At 46.0% G+C, this 21720-nt stretch overlaps 1 protein-coding gene across 2 annotated transcripts in view; it reads right to left on the bottom strand.

The window, feature by feature from the left end:
- The window catches only part of LRRC4B (leucine rich repeat containing 4B), a 96641-nt gene that overhangs the window by 50189 nt on the left and 24732 nt on the right, over window positions 1–21720 (bottom strand). The gene's annotated exons all lie outside the window — the stretch shown is intronic.

Raw genomic sequence — 21720 nt, 5'->3', positions numbered from 1 at the left:
AATCTGGGGGTCTCTGCATTGATGATTACTGGAGGAATATGGGGGTCTCTACATTGATGAGTATTGGAGGAATCTGGGGGTCTCGGCATTGATGATTACTGGAGGAATCTGGGGGTCTCGGCATTGATGAGTACTGGAGGAATCTAGGGGTCTCGGCATTGATGATTACTGGAGGAATCTGGGGGTCTCGGCACTGATGAGTACTGGAGGAATCTGGGGGTCTCTACATTGATGATCACTGGAGAAATCTGGGGGTCTCTACATTGATGATTACTGGAGGAATCTGGGGGTCTCTGCATTGATGATTACTGGAGGAATCTGGGGGTCTCGGCATTGATATGTACTGGAGGAATCTGGGGGTCTCTGCATTGATGATTACTGGAGGAATCTGGGAGTCTCTGCATTGACGATTACTGGAGGAATCTGGGGGTCTCGGCATTGATAATTACTGGAGGAATCTGGGGGTCTCTGCATTGACAATTACTGGAGGAATCTGGGGGTCTCTGCATTGATAAGTGCTGGAGGAATCTGGGGGTCTCGGCATTGATGATTACTGGAGGAATCTGGGGGTCTCTGCATTGATGAGTACTGGAGGAATCTGGGGGTCTCCGCATTGATGATTACTGGAGGAATCTGGGGGTCTCTGCATTGATGATTACTGGAGGAATCTGGGTGGTCTCTGCATTGACGATTACTGGAGGAATCTGGGGGTCTCTACATTGATGAGTACTGGAGGAATCTGGGGGTCTCGGCATTGACGATTACTGGAGGAATCTGGGGGTCTCGGCATTGATGAGTACTGGAGGAATCTGGGGGTCTCGGCATTGACGATTACTGGAGGAATCTGGGGGTCTCGGCATTGATGAGTACTGGAGGAATCTGGGGGTCTCGGCATTGATGAGTACTGGAGGAATCTGGGGGTCTCGGCATTGATGAGTACTGGAGGAATCTGGGGGTCTCGGCACTGATGATTACTGGAGGAATCTGGTGGTCTCTACATTGATGATTACTGGAGGAATCTGGGGGTCTCGGCACTGATGATTACTGGAGGAATCTGGGGGTCTCGGCACTGATGATTACTGGAGGAATCTGGTGGTCTCTACATTGATGATTACTGGAGGAATCTGGTGGTCTCTACATTGATGATTACTGGAGGAATCTGGGGGTCTCGGCACTGATGATTACTGGAGGAATCTGGTGGTCTCTACATTGATGATTACTGGAGGAATCTGGGGGTCTCGGCACTGATGATTACTGGAGGAATCTGGTGGTCTCTACATTGATGATTACTGGAGGAATCTGGGGGTCTCGGCATTGACGATTACTGGAGGAACCTGGGGAGGAATGATAGTGACAGCACCTGATAACTGACAGCACCTGATAACTGACAGCATCAAATAACTAATAACTGACAGCACCTGATAACTGACAGAACCTGATAACTGAGAGCACCTGATATCTGACAGCATCAAATAACTGACAGCACCTGATATCTGACAGCACCTGATAACTGACAGCACCTGATAACTGACAGCACCTGATATCTGACAGCACCTGATAACTGACAGCACCTGATAACTGATAACTGACAGCACCTGATAACTGATAACTGACAGAACCTGATAACTGACAGCACCTGATAACTGATAACTGACAGAACCTGATAACTGACGGCACTGAAGGAGGTTTCATAGCAGGATGTTTCTGTGGGTTTCCCAGTCATCCCAGTTATACACGGTTGGTGGAAGATTCTGTGTTCTGAGAAGCCGAGGTTCGGCTCTTGGGAGGCACGCGGTTCACACAACCTCCCAGGACATTCAATGGGGTTTGTTTTGTTCGGTCGAAAGGTCTTCATTGGATGCACTCATCACCGGTTTCCACTTCCTATTGCAGGCTGAGGGGGAGGGGCTTAGCTCTATTAGTCCCTGACCATGGCCATCGATAGAAATGAAGGTGGGACCTTTAAGGTGTTCACCAATCACTGCCATGCTAACATTTCATGTATTTTATTAAACTTGATATGCTAAAAACAAAGCAGTAAAAATACAATTGATGAGGTTAAAGCCACATGAGATGACCATTCTGTGAGACACACCCCCCTCCCCTCCCCCCCCATTATAATAATGTCAGAATGAATGATTTGATAGATGTGATATGAAATGACGGACAACTCGGATGTTGCTGAAAAGTGAGGAAAAAGGGATACTTTCCCGTTTCAACGCATTCCACGGATTACACTTCTTCAGGAGCCTTCTCAGTGAAATAGCGTATATAAAGAGAGATAGGTGGCGCTATAGAAACCCAGGGTAGAGAAGAGGGTAAAGCCAGGAGGCCAGGCTGGCAGAAAAGGACTCTACGGGACCGGACACCCTAAGGGAATCTCCTCAATGGACCACAGATGCAAATCCCCGGTGGGTTTATCCCTCCTCTACTTCCTTCAAAATTTAAAAATACAATTTTGGATTGACAATGACTTAAAATAAACAAAGAAATTGATGAAAAATGTAAAAGTCATTCCTGTGAAGGCTTGTAGGATACAATGGTGGTTCTCCATGGTCCTGTGAAGGCTTGTAGGATACAATGGTGGTCCTCCATGGTCCTGTGAAGGCTTGTAGGATACAATGGTGGTTCTCCATGGTCCTGTGAAGGCTTGTAGGATACAATGGTGGTCCTCCATGGTCCTGTGAAGGCTTGTAGGATACAATGGTGGTTCTCCATGGTCCTGTGAAGGCTTGTAGGATACAATGGTGGTCCTCCATGGCCCTGTGAAGGCTTGTAGGATACAATGGTGGTTCTCCATGGTCCTGTGAAGGCTTGTAGGATACAATGGTGGTTCTCCATGGTCCTGTGAAGGCTTGTAGGATACAATGGTGGTTCTCCATGGTCCTGTGAAGGCTTGTAGGATACAATGGTGATTCTCCATGGTCCTGTGAAGGCTTGTAGGATACAATGGTGGTTCTCCATGGTCCTGTGAAGGCTTGTAGGATACAATGGTGGTCCTCCATGGTCCTGTGAAGGCTTGTAGGATACAAATGGTGGTTCTCCATGGTCCTGTGAAGGCTTGTAGGATACAATGGTGGTCCTCCATGGTCCTGTGAAGGCTTGTAGGATACAATGGTGGTTCTCCATGGTCCTGTGAAGGCTTGTAGGATACAATGGTGGTTCTCCAGGGTCCTGTGAAGGCTTGTAGGATACAATGGTGGTTCTCCATGGTCCTGTGAAGGCTTGTAGGATACAATGGTGGTTCTCCATGGTCCTGTGATGGCTAGTAGGATACAATGGTGGTTCTCCATGGTCCTGTGAAGGCTTGTAGGATACAATGGTGGTTCTCCATGGTCCGGTGAAGGCTTGTAGGATAAAATGGTGGTTCTCCATGGTCCTGTGATGGCTTGTAGGATACAATGGTGGTTCTCCATGGTCCTGTGAAGGCTTGTAGGATACAATGGTGGTTCTCCATGGTACTGTGAAGGCTTGTAGGATACAATGGTGGTTCTCCATGGTCCTGTGAAGGCTTGTAGGATACAATGGTGGTTCTCAATGGTCCTGTGAAGGCTTGTAGGATACAATGGTGGTTCTCCATGGTCCTGTGAAGGCTTGTAGGATACAAATGGTGGTTCTCCATGGTCCTGTGAAGGCTTGTAGGATACAATGGTGGTTCTCCATGGTCCTGTGATGGCTTGTAGGATACAATTGTGGTTCTCCATGGTCCTGTGAAGGCTTGTAGGATACAATGGTGGTTCTCCATGGTCCTGTGAAGGCTTGTAGGATACAATGGTGGTTCTCCATGGTCCTGTGAAGGCTTGTAGGATACAATGGTGGTTCTCAATGGTCCTGTGAAGGCTTGTAGGATACAATGGTGGTTCTCCATGGTCCTGTGAAGGCTTGTAGGATACAAATGGTGGTTCTCCATGGTCCTGTGAAGGCTTGTAGGATACAATGGTGGTTCTCCGTGGTCCTGTGATGGCTTGTAGGATACAATGGTGGTTCTCCATGGTCCTGTGAAGGCTTGTAGGATACAATGGTGGTTCTATATGGTCCTGTGAAGGCTTGTAGGATACAAATGTTGGTTCTCCATGGTCCTGTGATGGCTTGTAGGATACAATGGTGGTTCTCCATGGTCCTGTGAAGGCTTGTAGGATACAATGGTGGTTCTCCATGGTCCTGTGAAGGCTTGTAGGATACAATGGTGGTTCTCCATGGTCCTGTGAAGGCTTGTAGGATACAATGGTGGTTCTCCATCATCCTGTGAAGGATTGTAGGATACAATGGTGGTTCTCCATGGTCCTGTGAAGGCTTGTAGGATACAATGGTGGTTCTCCATGGTCCTGTGAAGGCTTGTAGGATACAATGGTGGTTCTCCATGGTCCTGTGATGGCTTGTAGGATACAATGGTGGTTCTCCATGGTCCTGTGAAGGCTTGTAGGATACAATGGTGGTTCTCCATGGTCCTGTGAAGGCTTGTAGGATACAATGGTGGTTCTCCATCGTCCTGTGAAGGATTGTAGGATACAATGGTGGTTCTCCGTGGTGCAGGGTACTGGTCAGTGTGGGACTAATGGGAGACAGTGGAGTTGTTTTACTAAAACTGGAGGGTGCAAAATCTGGTGCAGCTCTCTGCAGAAATCAACCAACTTCCAATTCTTTGTCCAAAGCCCAATTGAAGAAGCTGAAGTTAGAAGCTGATTGGCTGCCAGGCACCACCAGATTTTTCTCCCTCCTGACTGTCCTTGTATTAAAGTGGGGGTAAACCCTCCTATGGTCTTCAGCCAAGTAAGCCGCCATCTTGGCCTTTGTTTGATCTTTCTCTGCCATGGGGCTGCCCATGTGATCAGGCATGACTCCAGCCATTGGACGGTTTGACAGTTTGGACGAGAGCAATGAGACAGTTCCATTCCCGGCACGTGCCATGATCTAACTGTTTAGTTCTGCTTTAGGACTGCATTGTGAAATGTATGAAGATGGAGAGAGTGTAAGCTGAACTGTCAGTGGTCAGTGAGGACACGCATGTCTCATCTGCTGAGAACCCGGAACTTCTAACACAAGCAAAACCCACATTTTTGCATTTCCACATCTGAGCTTTGTGAAGAAAACTGATAGAATTCCTCATCATAGATGGGAGATTTCCATTCATTAGAAATGATCTCCTCAAATAATAGAAAACACAGAAGACTGAGAAGATCGGAGTATGAGAGTCTTCAGACTGAGAAGATCAGGGTCTGAGAGTCTTCAGACTGAGAAGATCAGGGTCTGAGAGTCTTCAGACTGAGAAGATCGAGGTCTGAGAGTCTTCAGACTGAGAAGATAGGGGTCTGAGAGTCTTCAGACTGAGAAGATCGGTGTCTGAGAGTCTTCAGACTGAGAAGATCGGGGTCTGAGAGTCTTCAGACTGAGAAGATCGGGGTCTGAGAGTCTTCAGACTGAGAAGATCGAGGTCTGAGAGTCTTCAGACTGAGAAGATCGGGGTCTGAGAGTCTTCAGACTGAGAAGATCAGGGTCTGAGAGTCTTCAGACTGAGAAGATCGGGGTCTGAGAGTCTTCAGACTGAGAAGATCAGGGTCTGAGAGTCTTCAGACTGAGAAGATCAGGGTCTGAGAGTCTTCAGACTGAGAAGATCGGGGTCTGAGAGTCTTCAGACTGAGAAGGGCGGGGAAATGAGGGGGTGTTGATAGTTTTTAGGGGGGCAATGGACATTAACCCCTAGCTCACATTTATGCTACTTTGAAATGGTGTTACTCCAGTTGAAGCAGTAGCAGACCAGCGCCATTGGCTGACATCTGGGCCTCTTCCTGTAGACATCTCTATGGAAGTTGCACCAGAAATCGCAGGAACCTTTTATCAAATTGCTGCGTCACCACAAAGTCGGGGTCACACAAATTTGAACAATTCTATTGCCGACAATAGGGTGCGACTTAGAGCCATCAAATCGTATGCGGAGTCACTCCGGTGTGAACAGGGAATAATCTTTGAGGTATTTTGTAAAGTTTTTCATATTTTTTTACATCAACAGTTTTTTTTATCACCAATGCCATTTCCCGGCAAAGTCAGTGCTGAGATGTAAGAAGAAAGGATTAACATTCGAGTGGGGTTAGCATTAGAGTCAAGATTCGGATTAGGTAAACATTAGAGTTAGTGTTGGCTTAGCATTAGGTTTAGGATTCAGGTGAGGTAAACATTAGAGTTAGTGTTGGATTAGCATTAGGTTTAGGATTCGGATTAGGTAAACATTAGAGTTAGTGTTGGCTTAGCATTAGGTTTAGGATTCGGATTAGGTAAACATTAGAGTTAGTGTTGGATTAGCATTAGGTTTAGGATTCAGATGAGGTAAACATTAGAGTTAGAGTTGGATTAGCATTAGGATTAGGATTCGAATTAGGTAAACATTAGAGTTAGTGTTAGATTAGCATTAGGTTTAGGATTCAGATTAGGTAAACATTAGAGTTAGTGTTGGGTTAGCATTAGGTTTAGGATTCGGATTGGTTTTGTAAGTGTCCCTATAGCTTGCAATGGACGCACTCCTGCTGGTGCTCTGGAGCCGCGTTGTGTGCAGTCATAGACACAAACAGCTTGGCTCCGCCCCCTGCTCCCTCAGACGCAGACAGTGGAAGGTTTTTTAGTGCGCTCAACAAAATGGAATAGATAAAAATGCAGAATAGAGAACACGTGACAACGTGAATAATGGGATGAACACAAAAATAAACAGTGTCACAATTGTGCAAAAAAAGAAACTTCAATCAACCAACGGGACATATCCAACCCATGGGACATATCCAACCCATGGGACATATCCAACCAATGAGACATATCCAAACCATGGGACATATCCAACCCATGGGACATATCCAGCCCATGGCACATAACCAACCCATGGGACATATCCAACCAATGGGACATATCCAACCCATGGGACATATCCAGCCAACGGGACATATCCAACCAATGGGACATATCCAAACCATGGGACATATCCAGCCCATGGGACATATCCAACCCATGGGACATATCCAGCCCATGGGACATATCCAGCCCATGGGACATATCCAACCCATGGGACATATCCAACCCATGGGACATATCCAACCAACGGGACATATCCAACCCATGGGACATATCCAACCAACGGGACATATCCAACCCATTGGACATATCCAACCAATGAGACATATCCGAACCATGGGACATATCCAACCAACGGGACATATCCAACCCATGGGACGTATCCAACCCATGGGACATATCCGAACCATGGGACATATCCAACCCATGGGACACATCCAGCCCATGGGACATATCCAACCCATGGGACATATCCAACCCATGGGACATATCCAGCCCATGGGACATATCCAACCCATGGGACATATCCAACCCATGGGACATATCCAGCCCATGGGACATATCCAGCCCATGGGACATATCCAACCCATGGGACATATCCAAACCATGGGACATATCCAGCCCATGGGACATATCCAACCCATGGGACATATCCAACCCATGGGACATATCCAACCAATGGGACATATCCAACCAATGGGACATATCCAGCCCATGGGACATATGAAGCTTTTCTCTTCCCAGGGGTGTATCAGACTCTCATATGTGGATGATGGTATCTGTCACTTGTAGAACTCCCCCAGAAATAGGAATAAATAAAGTGCCAATAGTGCATTACCCTGGATAACAAATGTATTGTTCGAGAAATAACACTTACATGGCATCAGAAGAAAACACGCAAACAATGATTCCTGTTGCAAGACGCGGCCGTCTGCAGTGCAGACCGCATAGTGTGATGGCGTGGCAGCTCCCCCCGACGCGTTTCTCCTCCCTAGGCGTCAGCTGGGACCTTAATGCAGAGAATTCATTCAGGAAATTCCTTTTGCCTTATAATATAACTAAAAACAAACTTTTTTTAGAGTGTGGGATGGAGGGGTGAGACCCCCCACTGTTTATTGCTGTCTGTGCCCCCCTTAGGGAGATTCATCCTCTCTATTTGTTCTGCTTCCCGTTATCACTGGTAGTGAAAGTGAAAGAACATCCCAAATTTTGGGTTTTCCCCAGAAAAGTATCAGAGGGGAAATCTTCCAATGGGGACACTAGTTCTGGTGAGCTGGGGGTCCCCAAGGAATTCCCCTAATTTTCAGGTTTTTGTGCTTACTTCCTGTTTGGCTATGGGCCAGGAAGTGAAGAGAAAGCTCTTCAATGGGACAGAGATGGCAAAAATACTTCTTACTCCATCCAAAATGAAAACAAGTTATGCCGGCAGTTCTACTTTAAGATTGGGGATGGGATTGGGGCTTGGATTGGGGTGGATTTGCGATTGGGGCTGGGATTGGGGTGGAATTGTAATGGGGTTGGGATTGGAATTCGGGTGGGGCTGGGATTAGGGCTGGGGTTGGGATTGGGGCTGGGATTGGGGCTGGAATTGGGGCTGGGGCTGGGATTGGGGTTGGAATTGGGGCTGGGATTGGGGCTGGGGTTAGGGCTTGGGTTGGGATTGGGGCTGGGATTGGGGATGGGGTTGGGATTAGGATTGGGGTTGGGATTGGGGTGGGGCTGGGATTGGGGCTGGGATCGGGGTGGGGCTGGGATTGGGGCTGGGGTTGGGATTGGGGCTGGGATTAAGATTAAGGCTGGGATTGGGGCTGGGATTGGGGTTGGGATTAGGATTGGGGCTGGGATTGGGGCTGGGGTTTGGATTGGGGCAGGGATTGGGGTTGGGATTAGGGTGGGGCTGGGGTTGGGATTGGGGTGGGGCTGGGGTTGGGATCGGGTTGGGGCTGGGATCGGTGCTGGGGTTGGGATTGGGGCTGGGATTGGGGTTGGGGCAGGGATTGGGGTTGGGATTAGGATTGGGGCTGGGATTGGGGTGGGGCTGGGATTGGGGCTGGGGTTGGGATTGGGGCAGGGATTGGGGTTGGGATTAGGATTGGGGCTGGGGTTGGGATTGGGGTGGGGCTGGGAGTCGGGCTGGGGTTGGGGTTGGGATCGGGTTGGGGCTGGGATCGGTGCTGGGGTTGGGATTGGGGCTGGGATTGGGGTTGGGATTATGATTAAGCCTGGGATTGGGGTTGGGACTAGGGTGGGGTTGGGATTGGGGTTGGGATTAGGATTAGGGTGGGGTTGGGATTGGGATTGGGGTTGGGATTGGGGCTGGGATTAGGGTGGATTTGGGGTGGGGGTGGGGTTGGGATTGGGGCTGGGATTGGGGTTGGGATTAGGATTGGGGCTGGGGTTGGGATTGGGGTGGGGCTGGGATTGAGGCTGGGGTTGGGATCGGGTTGGGGCTGGCATCGGTGCTGGGGTTGGGATTGGGGCTGGGATTGGGGTTGAGATTAGGCTGGGGTTGGGATTGGGGCTGGAATTGGGGTTGGGATTAGGATTAAGGCTGGGATTGGGGTTGGGATTAGGATTAAGGCTGGGATTGGGGTTGGGATTAGGGTGGGGTTGGGATTGGGGCTGGGATTGGGGTTGGGATTGGGGCTGGGATTGGGGCTGGGATTGGGGCTGGGATTGGGGTTGGGATTGGGGCTGGGATTGGGGTTGGGATTAGGGTGGGGTTGGGATTGGGGCTGGGATTGGGGTTGGGATTGGGGCTGGGATTGGGGCTGGGATTGGGGCTGGGATTGGGGCTGGGATTGGGGTTGGGATTAGGGTGGGGTTGGGATTGGGGCTGGGATTGGGGTTGGGATTGGGGCTGGGATTGGGGCTAGGATTGGGGTTGGGATTGGGGCTGGGATTGGGGCTGGGATTGGGGCTGGGATTGGGGTTGGGATTGGGGTGGATTTGGGGTTGGGGCTGGGATTAGGGTGGATTTAGGGTGGGGTTGGGGTTGGGATTGGGGCTGGGATTGGGGTTGGGATTGGGGCTGGGATTGGGGTTGGGATTGGGGCTGGGATTGGGGCTGGGATTGGGGCTGGGATTGGGGCTGGGATTGGGGTTGGGATTTGGGTGGATTTGGGGTTGGGGCTGGGATTAGGGTGGATTTAGGGTGGGGTTGGGGTTGGGATTGGGGCTGGGATTGGGGTTGGGATTGGGGTTGGGATTTGGGGTTGGGATTGGGGTGGGGGTGGGGTTGGGAATGCTTTAGTGTCATGGTTAGAATAAAATAAGGGTTTATGTTTATTTCAGGCAAACGAGAGATGTGGGTGTTCCGTGAGAATTACCTACCCGTGAGAAAAACCTACCCCTCGTCACTTCCGGTACTCGGCACTGTATGTAATGCAGCGGGTACATTAAAACAGCTGTGCTGAAATAGGAGTGATCTCCGCTCCTGTCCCGGTCACTTCCCTGATCTCGGATAGTAAATATAAAAGCGGCGGCGGCTGTATGAAAACATAAATCACGGAGCCGAAAGCCGCTTTTATATTTACTTGCCGAGAGCAGGGTAGTGACCGGGACAGGAGCGGAGATGACTTGTATGTCAGCACAGCTGTTTTAGGTAAGTGCCGCGTCGGTAGGTTTTTTTCACGGTACACCGTTATCGTTTTATACTAGTGCGCATGCGCACTACTCTGCTCCTCTGTTCTGCCATTAGGTATCCGGCGCTCTGAGCATGCGCACTGCTGCGCTGCTCAGATGCTTCTGGCCGGAAATGACGAGGGGTAGGTAATTCTCACAGGGTAGGTAATTCTCACGGAACAGTGGGGACCTCACAGCCCTCAGGTGAAATTTTAGGCAAACTGCAATAACATTTCTGTGAACTCAGAATTTGTGAAATCTCCAGCCTTGTACAATGGATTCTGTGCAGTTACTGGGAATTTCTGTGCAGTTACTGGGAATTTCTGTGCAGTTACTGGGAATTTATGTGCAGTTACTGGTGTAGTGATGTGATAATTTCTTTGCCCATCTTTCAAGTGTGTATTCCTGTTATGCAGGGTTTGTTTTTGCCCTTTGTCAATATGGCTGCTGTGCTTTCTTCTCTCTCTGCAAGAAGGATGAGGTCATCAAAAAGGGCAGAGCAAGGATTTCTGGGTAAGACTGAGGAAAAGAGAGACATGAGGAGACACAGAGATTTTCCTGCTGGAGAACAGAGACTGTAAGTGCTGTAACATCCCCTCACTGAGACTCACAGAGACACTGCTAATGTTTTCATGTTCCTGAGGAGAATCTCTTATGTTGTATGGATCACTGAATGTTATTTCTTCAATACATGGACATTTATACTCTGCTGTGTGGATTATTGTCTATATGGAAATGTTTTCTCAATTGGGATTTCACTTGCTAATCACAATCCCTGATTGAGTGGAGGCACTGAGCTTACTATAAATCCTGTCCTGATCACACAGATTATATACTCTGCTCCTATATACTACACAGGGGGCGTCATCATACCCCAGTACTCATCATACCCCAGTACTCATCATACCCCAGTACTCATCATACCCCAGTATTCATCATACCCCAGTAGTCATCATACCCCAGTATGGCGTCATCATACCCCAGTATGGCGTCATCATACCCCAGTATTCATCATACCCCAGCACTCATCATACCCCAGTACTCATCATACCCCAGTACTCATCATACCCCAGTAGTCATCATACCCCAGTATGGCGTCATCATACCCCAGTATGGCGTCATCATACCCCAGTATTCATCATACCCCAGTATGGCGTCATCATACCCCAGTATTCATCATACCCCAGTATGGCGTCATCATACCCCAGTAGCCATCATACCCCAGTATTCATCATACCCCAGTACTCATCATACCCCAGTATGGCGTCATCATACCCCAGTATGGCGTCATCATACCCCAGTATGGCGTCATCATACCCCTGTAGTCATCATACCCCAGTATGGCGTCATCATACCCCAGTATTCATCATACCCCAGTACGGCGTCATCATACCCCAGTATGGCGTCATCATACCCCAGTATTCATCATACCCCAGTATGGCGTCATCATACCCCAGTATTCATCATACCCCAGTATGGCGTCATCATACCCCAGTAGCCATCATACCCCAGTATTCATCATACCCCTGTAGTCATCATACCCCTGTAGCCATTATACCCCAGTAGTCATCATACCCCAGTAGTCATCATACCCCTGTAGTCATCATACCCCAGTATTCATCATACCCCTGTAGTCATCATACCCCTGTAGTCATCATACCCCAGTAGCCATCATACCCCAGTAGCCATCATACCCCAGTAGCCATCATACCCCTGTAGTCATCATACCCCAGTAGTCATCATACCCCAGTAGTCATCATACCCCAGTAGCCATTATACCCCAGTAGTCATCATACCCCAGTAGCCATCATACCCCAGTAGTCATCATACCCCAGTAGTCATCATACCCCTGTAGTCATCATACCCCTGTAGTCATCATACCCCAGTAGTCATCATACCCCAGTATTCATCATACCCCTGTAGTCATCATACCCCAGTAGTCATCATACCCCAGTAGTCATCATACCCCTGTAGTCATCATACCCCTGTATTCATCATACCCCAGTAGTCATCATACCCCAGTAGTCATCATACCCCAGTAGTCATCATACCCCAGTAGCCATCATACCCCAGTATGGCGTCATCATACCCCAGTAGTCATCATACCCCAGTAGTCATCATACCCCAGTAGTCATCATACCCCAGTATGGCGTCATCATACCCCAGTAGCCATCATACCCCAGTAGTCATCATACCCCAGTATGGCGTCATCATACCCCAGTATGGCGTCATCATACCCCAGTATTCATCATACCCCAGTATGGCGTCATCATACCCCAGTAGCCATCATACCCCAGTATTCATCATACCCCTGTAGTCATCATACCCCTGTAGCCATTATACCCCAGTAGTCATCATACCCCAGTAGTCATCATACCCCTGTAGTCATCATACCCCAGTATTCATCATACCCCTGTAGTCATCATACCCCTGTAGTCATCATACCCCAGTAGTCATCATACCCCAGTAGCCATCATACCCCAGTAGCCATCATACCCCTGTAGTCATCATACCCCAGTAGTCATCATACCCCAGTAGTCATCATACCCCAGTAGCCATTATACCCCAGTAGTCATCATACCCCAGTAGCCATCATACCCCAGTAGTCATCATACCCCAGTAGTCATCATACCCCTGTAGTCATCATACCCCTGTAGTCATCATACCCCAGTAGTCATCATACCCCAGTATTCATCATACCCCTGTAGTCATCATACCCCAGTAGTCATCATACCCCAGTAGTCATCATACCCCTGTATTCATCATACCCCAGTAGTCATCATACCCCAGTAGTCATCATACCCCAGTAGTCATCATACCCCAGTAGCCATCATACCCCAGTATGGCGTCATCATACCCCAGTAGTCATCATACCCCTGTAGTCATCATACCCCAGTAGTCATCATACCCCTGTAGTCATCATACCCCTGTAGTCATCATACCCCAGTAGTCATCATACCCCAGTAGTCATCATACCCCAGTAGTCATCATACCCCAGTATGGCGTCATCATACCCCAGTAGCCATCATACCCCAGTAGTCATCATACCCCAGTATGGCGTCATCATACCCCAGTAGTCATCATACCCCAGTAGCCATCATACCCCAGTAGTCATCATACCCCTGTAGTCATCATACCCCAGTAGCCATCATACCCCAGTAGTCATCATACCCCAGTAGTCATCATACCCCTGTAGTCATCATACCCCAGTAGTCATCATACCCCAGTAGTCATCATACCCCAGTAGTCATCATACCCCTGTAGTCATCATACCCCTGTAGTCATCATACCCCAGTAGTCATCATACCCCTGTATTCATCATACCCCAGTAGTCATCATACCCCTGTAGTCATCATACCCCAGTAGTCATCATACCCCTGTAGTCATCATACCCCAGTATTCATCATACCCCAGTAGTCATCATACCCCAATAGCCACCAAGAGTGACTAAAATAGCGCTACACTGGGAATGGGATACATTGCCTATTATCTGTGAGGACGACATTGACAGCGCTGCCTGAACCTTTCAGCAAGGCCAGTGGTCGGTGCCAGTGGTGGCTCCATTTCTCGGGGGGTCAGGATGGTGAACCCCTTTACAGGGGGCTGACAAAGCTGTTACTGGAGCTGAAGTCGCTATCCATGGGAATATCGGGATGATAGAAGCACCTGCCTAGAAACAGCTGGAAATACAAGCAGATGCTTTCAAAGATGGTGGAAGTTGTTTCTTGCAGAAAGGAAAATGACTTTTTTTTATCACATGCAGACTGGGAAGGAAATTCTCCCAATTCAGCCAATAGAAAAATGCATTCTAACCATAAACCACGGTCAGTTCCCGGGCCGAGTGATATAGTCAGATCTCATCCTAGGGATATATTCCTAGCAGAACCAATAGGTCTTGAAGGTATTCAATGTAAAAGAAGAAAGAATGGATCTCATCCTAGCCGTGGCCTTCCACGCGTTTGGGGCCTCAGCAGCGTACTTGTGCCAGGGGACAGAACTGTCCCTCCAAATGGCGGCAGATCTGGAGTGCTAAAAAAACTTTATACAACTCATCAAGACATCGAAGAAGGGTGGGAATGCAAAAAAGCAGAAGCAAAATTGTGACTTTACATGAGGTGGGACCAGACCATAATAAACATATATGTAATGAAAGGGACCGTGTAGCCCATGGTAATAGGGTACACCTAAATGAAACAAAGGTAAGTATACAGGGTCCAAGACAAAGGTACATGGTGATACATTATTATCCTGGTACATACAAATAAGTACATAGAGCATAAAAAGGTCATTAATACACAGTATAACAACAACAACTTATAAAAGCTGACATAGCCTGTGTTGAACTCAACGCGTTTCGTGAAAAATATCACTTCGTCAGGAGTAGGCATGTTGCAAGGTCTAAAGAGAATATACATAAATAAGTAAAATAAAATAAAATAAAGAATAATAAACAAGTATAACCTCATAACCCTGTTAGGGGGGTAAAGCTTACACTGAGGTAGCGTGAAGTCCAGGGAAAATCCTTCTCGCGCACAAATGCGGAGGCTCCACTGACGGTTCTGTCGGTTTGGCGGCTTCATATATTTGTGCAGCAGTGTGACGCTGGGTGCGATCCCTGCCTTTGTGCCTGCCCAGGTACCTATCACTCTTTTTGGCTTCCTACACTTATCATTTTGTACACCCTTTTGGCATACTTCTTTGGTCTTGCCTATCCACATTTTCACATGGATATTCTTTGAGGATCTCTTCTTGGATATCTCCCTTTCACTATTATTTCAGTCGCTCACACCTTTCTTTTATCACACCTTTCATTATCTGGTGGTCCACTATGATATATATTATTCTTTACACCATAAGTGGTTTTCTTATATATTCCTTTATTACTTGGTGGCTCTCTGCATTACCTTACAATCACCACTGGTCATACTTTCCTTGTTCCCTTGGTTCTTCTGGATCCCATTAACAGCTCCATTGTATAATTATTATTATTATTTCATTATTACTCCCATATACCTATATTACCCCTATTCATCCTACAGATGTATAATTTATTATCAGTGGAGGCTATATATGACCCCTTATAGAGGATCTCACTTCACTTAGCACTTATTGTTATGACTGTGCGGCGCACGCAGGCTTCGCCCCCTCAGTTCCCGGGTGGGACCAATTCCCTGGACTTCACGCTACCTCAGTGTAAGCTTTACCCCCCCTAACAGGGTTATGAGGTTATACTTGTTTATTATTCTTTATTTTATTTTATTTTACTTATTTATGTATATTCTCTTTAGACCTTGCAACATGCCTACTCCTGACGAAGTGATATTTTTCCCGAAACGCGTTGAGTTCAACACAGGCTATGTCAGCTTTTATAAGTTGTTGTTATACTGTGTATTAATGACCTTTTTTATGCTCTATGTACTTATTTGTATGTACCAGGATAATAATGTATCACCATGTACCTTTGTCTTGGACCCTGTATACTTACCTTTGTTTCATTTAGGTGTACCCCATTACCATGGGCTACACGGTCTCAGTGAACATTTGGCTATATTAGTATCTGGTCTATAGACAGCCAATAAACATATGATTTTACATTATCCTGTGGTCCCTTTCATTACATATATGTTTATTATGGTCTGGTCCCACCTCATGTAAAGTCCCAATTTTGCTTCTGCTTTTTTGCTTTCATGCAAACAGGGATGGAGACTCCGGTGGTCAGGAGTCTCATTTAAAGTCCCAACCCCCTTCCCCCATAACGAAGGGTGGGAATGGTCATATGTTGTCCTGAAATGTCCCGGGAAACCTCCACAATATGTCATGAAATCAGCCCAAGCAAACATGAACCTTCCTGGTCACATGGCATCAACGTTAACAACTTCTGATATCATACATTTCTGAGGGCTCACATTTATTGCTGATTGTGGAAAATTTTAGAAGTTCAAACTAGCAGACAAATCGAGTCTTACCATGAGAAATAACAAAACGAAGGTCAAGGTTCGAGTCCGATCAATAATATAACTTTCCATTCTCCTACAAGTGAAATATGTCATCTTCCATCCTGCAGGGGAGTTCACCTGGTCTACTCCATGTCTAGATACCATTACCCATCCACCAATCAGAGAGAAGGACTCTACAAAGGCTTTATAAGGTATTCAGCACACTTGTTGATCCACATTTAGTGGCACTCCATCCACAGAGTAGTCATATCTTAGACACCTATCTTAGTACTCATATCTTAGACACATATCTTGTACTCATATCTTAGACACATATCTTAGACACATATCTTAGTACTCATATCTTAGACACATATCTTGTACTCATATCTTAGACACATATCTTAGTACTCATATCTTAGACACATATCTTGTACTCATATCTTAGACACATATCTTAGTACTCATATCTTAGATACATATCTTGTACTCATATCTTAGACACATATCTTGTACTCATATCTTAGACACATATCTTAGTACTCATATCTTAGACACATATCTTGTACTCATATCTTAGACACATATCTTAGTACTCATATCTTAGACACATATCTTAGTACTCATATCTTAGATACATATCTTGTACTCATATCTTAGACACATATCTTGTACTCATATCTTAGACACATATCTTAGTACTCATATCTTAGATACATATCTTGTACTCATATCTTAGACACATATCTTGTACTCATATCTTAGACACATATCTTAGTACTCATATCTTAGACACATATCTTGTACTCATATCTTAGACACATATCTTAGTACTCATATCTTAGACACATATCTTAGTACTCATATCTTAGACACATATCTTAGTACTCATATCTTAGACACATATCTTAGTACTCATATCTTAGACACATATCTTGTACTCATATCTTAGACACATATCTTGTACTCATATCTTAGATACATATCTTGTACTCATATCTTAGACACATATCTTGTACTCATATCTTAGACACATATCTTGTACTCATATCTTAGACACATATCTTGTACTCATATCTTAGACACATATCTTGTACTCATATCTTATGGCGCTTTTCCACTGCATGGAACCGTACCGGTTCGGCACGCTTTTGTGCTTTTCCACTGCTGGTACCGCATGGTATAGGGTCGCAACGGTTCGGTACGGTACAGTATAGGTTTGCTTTTCCACTGCATGGAACCGAACGGTACGGTACGGCTCTGAAAAAACAGTACCTAATCGATTGTGGTTCCAACAGGTACCAAACTGGTACCATATCCCACAATCCTTTGCATGCAGTCACTACTAGCCACTGATTGGTCAGAGAATCCCACCCACCCCGTTGTTATCCCACCCACTTAACTTTAGTACTACTTTAGTGGAAAAGCAAACCTATACCGTACCGTACCGAACCGTTTCGACACTATACCATGCAGTACCAGCAGTGGAAAAGCAAACCGGGCCAAGCAGGGCCGAGTAGAGCCGAGCTGGTATGAGCCGGTACTTGCAGTGGAAAAGTGCCATATGATACATGCATTTTGAGGATGACCCAAAGACTCTCCAGTTCCCCAGTCCACCATACCAGTTCACCAACTAGATTGCAAGATCAGAAGACTTGCAGAAATTGTGTTGGGACCTATAAAACCTAGTGACTAGGTTCTGGCCCAGCTGTGATCACACATGGTTGTGGTGTAGTATGTTGTGGTGTAGTATTTTGTGGTGTAGTATGTTGTAGTTGTGGTGTAGTATGTTGTGGTTGTGGTGTAGTATGTTGAGGTTGTGGTGTAGTATGTCGTGGTGTAGTATGTTGTGGTTGTGGTGTAGAATGTTGTGGTTGTGATGTAGTATGTTGTGGTGTAGTATGTTGTGGTTGTGGTGTAGTATGTTGTGGTTGTGGTGTAGTATGTTGTGGTGTAGTTTGTTGTGGTTGTGGTGTAGTATGTTGTGGTTGTGGTGTAGTATGTTGTGGTTGTGGTGTAGTTTGTTGTGGTTGTGGTGTAGTTTGTTGTGGTTGTGGTGTAGTATGTTGTGGTTGTGGTGTAGTATGTTGTGGTTGTGGTGTAGTATGTTGTGGTTGTGGTGTAGTATGTTGTGGTTGTGGTGTAGTATGTTGTGATTGTGGTGTAGTATGTTGTGGTTGTGGTGTAGTATGTTGTGGTTGTGGTGTAGTATGTTGTGGTGTAGTATGTTGTGGTTGTGGTGTAGTAGGTTGTGGTTGTGGTGTAGTATGTTGAGGTTGTGGTGTAGTATGTTGTGGTTGTGGTGTAGTATGTTGTGGTTGTGGTATAGTATGTTGTGGTTGTGGTGTAGTATGTTGTGGTTGTGGTGTAGTATGTTGTGGTTGTGGTGTAGTATGTTGTGGTGTAGTAGGTTGTGGTTGTGGTGTAGTGTGTTGTGGTGTAGTATGTTGTGGTTGTGGTGTAGTATGTTGTGGTTGTGATGTAGTATGTTGTGGTTGTGGTATAGTATGTTGTGGTTGTGGTGTAGTATGTTGTGGTTGTGGTGTAGTAGTATGTTGTGGTTGTGGTGTAGTATGTTGTGGTTGGGGTGTATTGTGTTGTGGTGTAGTATGTTGTGGTTGTGGTGTAGTATGTTGTGGTTGTGGTGTAGTATGTTGTGGTTGTGGTGTAGTATGTTGTGGTTGTGATGTAGTATGTTGTGCTTGTGGTATAGTATGTTGTGGTGTAGTATGTTGTGGTGTAGTATGTTGTGGTTGTGGTGTAGTATGTTTTGGTTGTGGTTGTGGTGTAGTATGTTGTGGTTGTGGTTGTGGAGTAGTAGGTTGTGGTTGTGGTGTAGTATGTTGTGGTTGTGGTGTAGTATGTTGTGGTTGTGGTGTAGTATGTTGTGGTTGTGGTGTAGTGTGTTGTGGTGTAGTATGTTGTGGTTGTGGTGTAGTGTGTTGTGGTGTAGTATGTTGTGGTTGTGGTGTTGTATGTTGTGGTGTAGTATGTTGTGGTTGTGGTGTAGTATGTTGTGGTTGTGGTGTAGTATGTTGTGGTTGTGGTGTAGTATGTTGTGGTGTAGTATGTTGTGGTTGTGGTATAGTATGTTGTGGTTGTGGTGTAGTATGTTGTGGTTGTGGTGTAGTATGTTGTGGTTGTGGTGTAGTATGTTGTGGTGTAGTAGGTTGTGGTTGTGGTGTAGTGTGTTGTGGTTGTGGTGTAGTATGTTGTGGTTGTGGTATGTTGTGGTTGTGGTGTAGTATGTTGTGGTGTAGTATGTTGTGGTTGTGGTGTAGTATGTTGTGGTTGTGGTATGTTGTGGTTGTGGTGTAGTATGTTGTGGTTGTGGTGTAGTATGTTGTGGTTGTGATGTAGTATGTTGTGGTTGTGGTATAGTATGTTGTGGTTGTGGTGTAGTATGTTGTGGTTGTGGTGTAGTAGTATGTTGTGGTTGTGGTGTAGTATGTTGTGGTTGGGGTGTAGTGTGTTGTGGTGTAGTATGTTGTGGTTGTGGTGTAGTATGTTGTGGTTGTGGTGTAGTATGTTGTGGTTGTGGTGTAGTATGTTGTGGTTGTGATGTAGTATGTTGTGCTTGTGGTATAGTATGTTGTGGTGTAGTATGTTGTGGTGTAGTATGTTGTGGTTGTGGTGTAGTATGTTGTGGTTGTGGTGTAGTATGTTGTGGTTGTGGTGTAGTATGTTGTGGTTGTGATGTAGTATGTTGTGCTTGTGGTATAGTATGTTGTGGTGTAGTATGTTGTGGTGTAGTATGTTGTGGTTGTGGTGTAGTATGTTTTGGTTGTGGTTGTGGTGTAGTATGTTGTGGTTGTGGTTGTGGAGTAGTAGGTTGTGGTTGTGGTGTAGTATGTTGTGGTTGTGGTGTAGTATGTTGTGGTTGTGGTGTAGTATGTTGTGGTTGTGGTGTAGTATGTTGTGGTTGTGGTGTAGTGTGTTGTGGTGTAGTATGTTGTGGTTGTGGTGTAGTGTGTTGTGGTGTAGTATGTTGTGGTTGTGGTGTTGTATGTTGTGGTGTAGTATGTTGTGGTTGTGGTGTAGTATGTTGTGGTTGTGGTGTAGTATGTTGTGGTTGTGGTGTAGTATGTTGTGGTGTAGTATGTTGTGGTTGTGGTGTAGTATGTTGTGGTTGTGGTATGTTGTGGTTGTGGTGTAGTATGTTGTGGTTGTGGTGTAGTATGTTGTGGTGTAGTATGTTGTGGTTGTGGTGTAGTATGTTGTGGTTGTGGTATGTTGTGGTTGTGGTGTAGTATGTTGTGGTTGTGGTGTAGTATGTTGTAGTATCTTTGCCAAAAAAAAGTTTAAAGTAGAATATCCAGCTGCCAATGGGCAGCATTAGATAATTTGTTCTGAAGTTGTTCTGCTATGTTAAGCTGGCCATATATTATACAATTTTCTTATTCAATTCCCTTTAGATTTACCTTTAACAATGCGATGCAAGGGTCTGCATACAAATTTAGGTGTTTAGGTTTTACTTCATATTATATGGTTTTGGTAAATCCAATGGGAAATTGTACAGTGTGTGTGTGGCCAGCCTTAGTCTGCTTATTTTGTGTGTCCCTAAAATGCCTTCAGTAAATTGTTATGTTCCTTCAGAGCTCCAGGCTCTCCTCTTGCCCCCGTGTCCTAGAATCCCAACAGGCGGATGTAGAGTTCGTAATGGGGGAGGTATGGGTCATTTGGGTTAGATTAGTAGACATGAGTAGACAAGGAGATGATATATATATATATATATATATAAAAGGGGGAGGATGTTTCCTGGGGTGTTCTGGATGAGATGACCATACTGTACAGATGAGTGAGGTGGTAAAGGAAAGTTTGGACTCTTCTACTTGTGGCTCAGCTGTAGGGTAAGTGTTAATTCACAACCTTTGATCTGGAAGGATTCCTGGGCTCGAGGCTCTGCAGGGGTGGGCCCAAATTCTCAAGTGTTCATTGGCTAGATGAATACTCTGCTGTCTCATTACACATACATTGGGCAGCTCTGGTTTAGCGTCACAGTGAACGGGTAGGAAAGGATACCGGCTGTTGTGGAATTATCCAGCTGGGAAGGATCTCCCATATTTAAGCTCTTGGCAATGATGGTCAGAGAATGCTTAGAGTCACTGACGCCATTTGTCAGCAGCGTGCTTAATGCAGCAGAGAAGAAATAAAGAGGGATTGTCCTGACCACTGGACTTCTGAGAACAGAGCACAATGGGGCCAATGATACAATCCACAGAGGAGGATGGGCCAATAACAGTAAGGCATAAAATAGGGCCCACTATACCCTGGCATCAAATAGGTTAATATAAAAGAGGCCTATGGTGCCCTGGTAATGAAGAGG

This window comes from Pelophylax lessonae (genome assembly GCF_965119305.1).
Source record: "Pelophylax lessonae genome assembly, contig: HAP1_SCAFFOLD_86, whole genome shotgun sequence".
NCBI classification, from domain to species: domain Eukaryota; kingdom Metazoa; phylum Chordata; class Amphibia; order Anura; family Ranidae; genus Pelophylax; species Pelophylax lessonae.
Note: the sequence above shows the minus strand (reverse complement) of the source record. Positions and strands in the feature narration are given on the sequence as shown.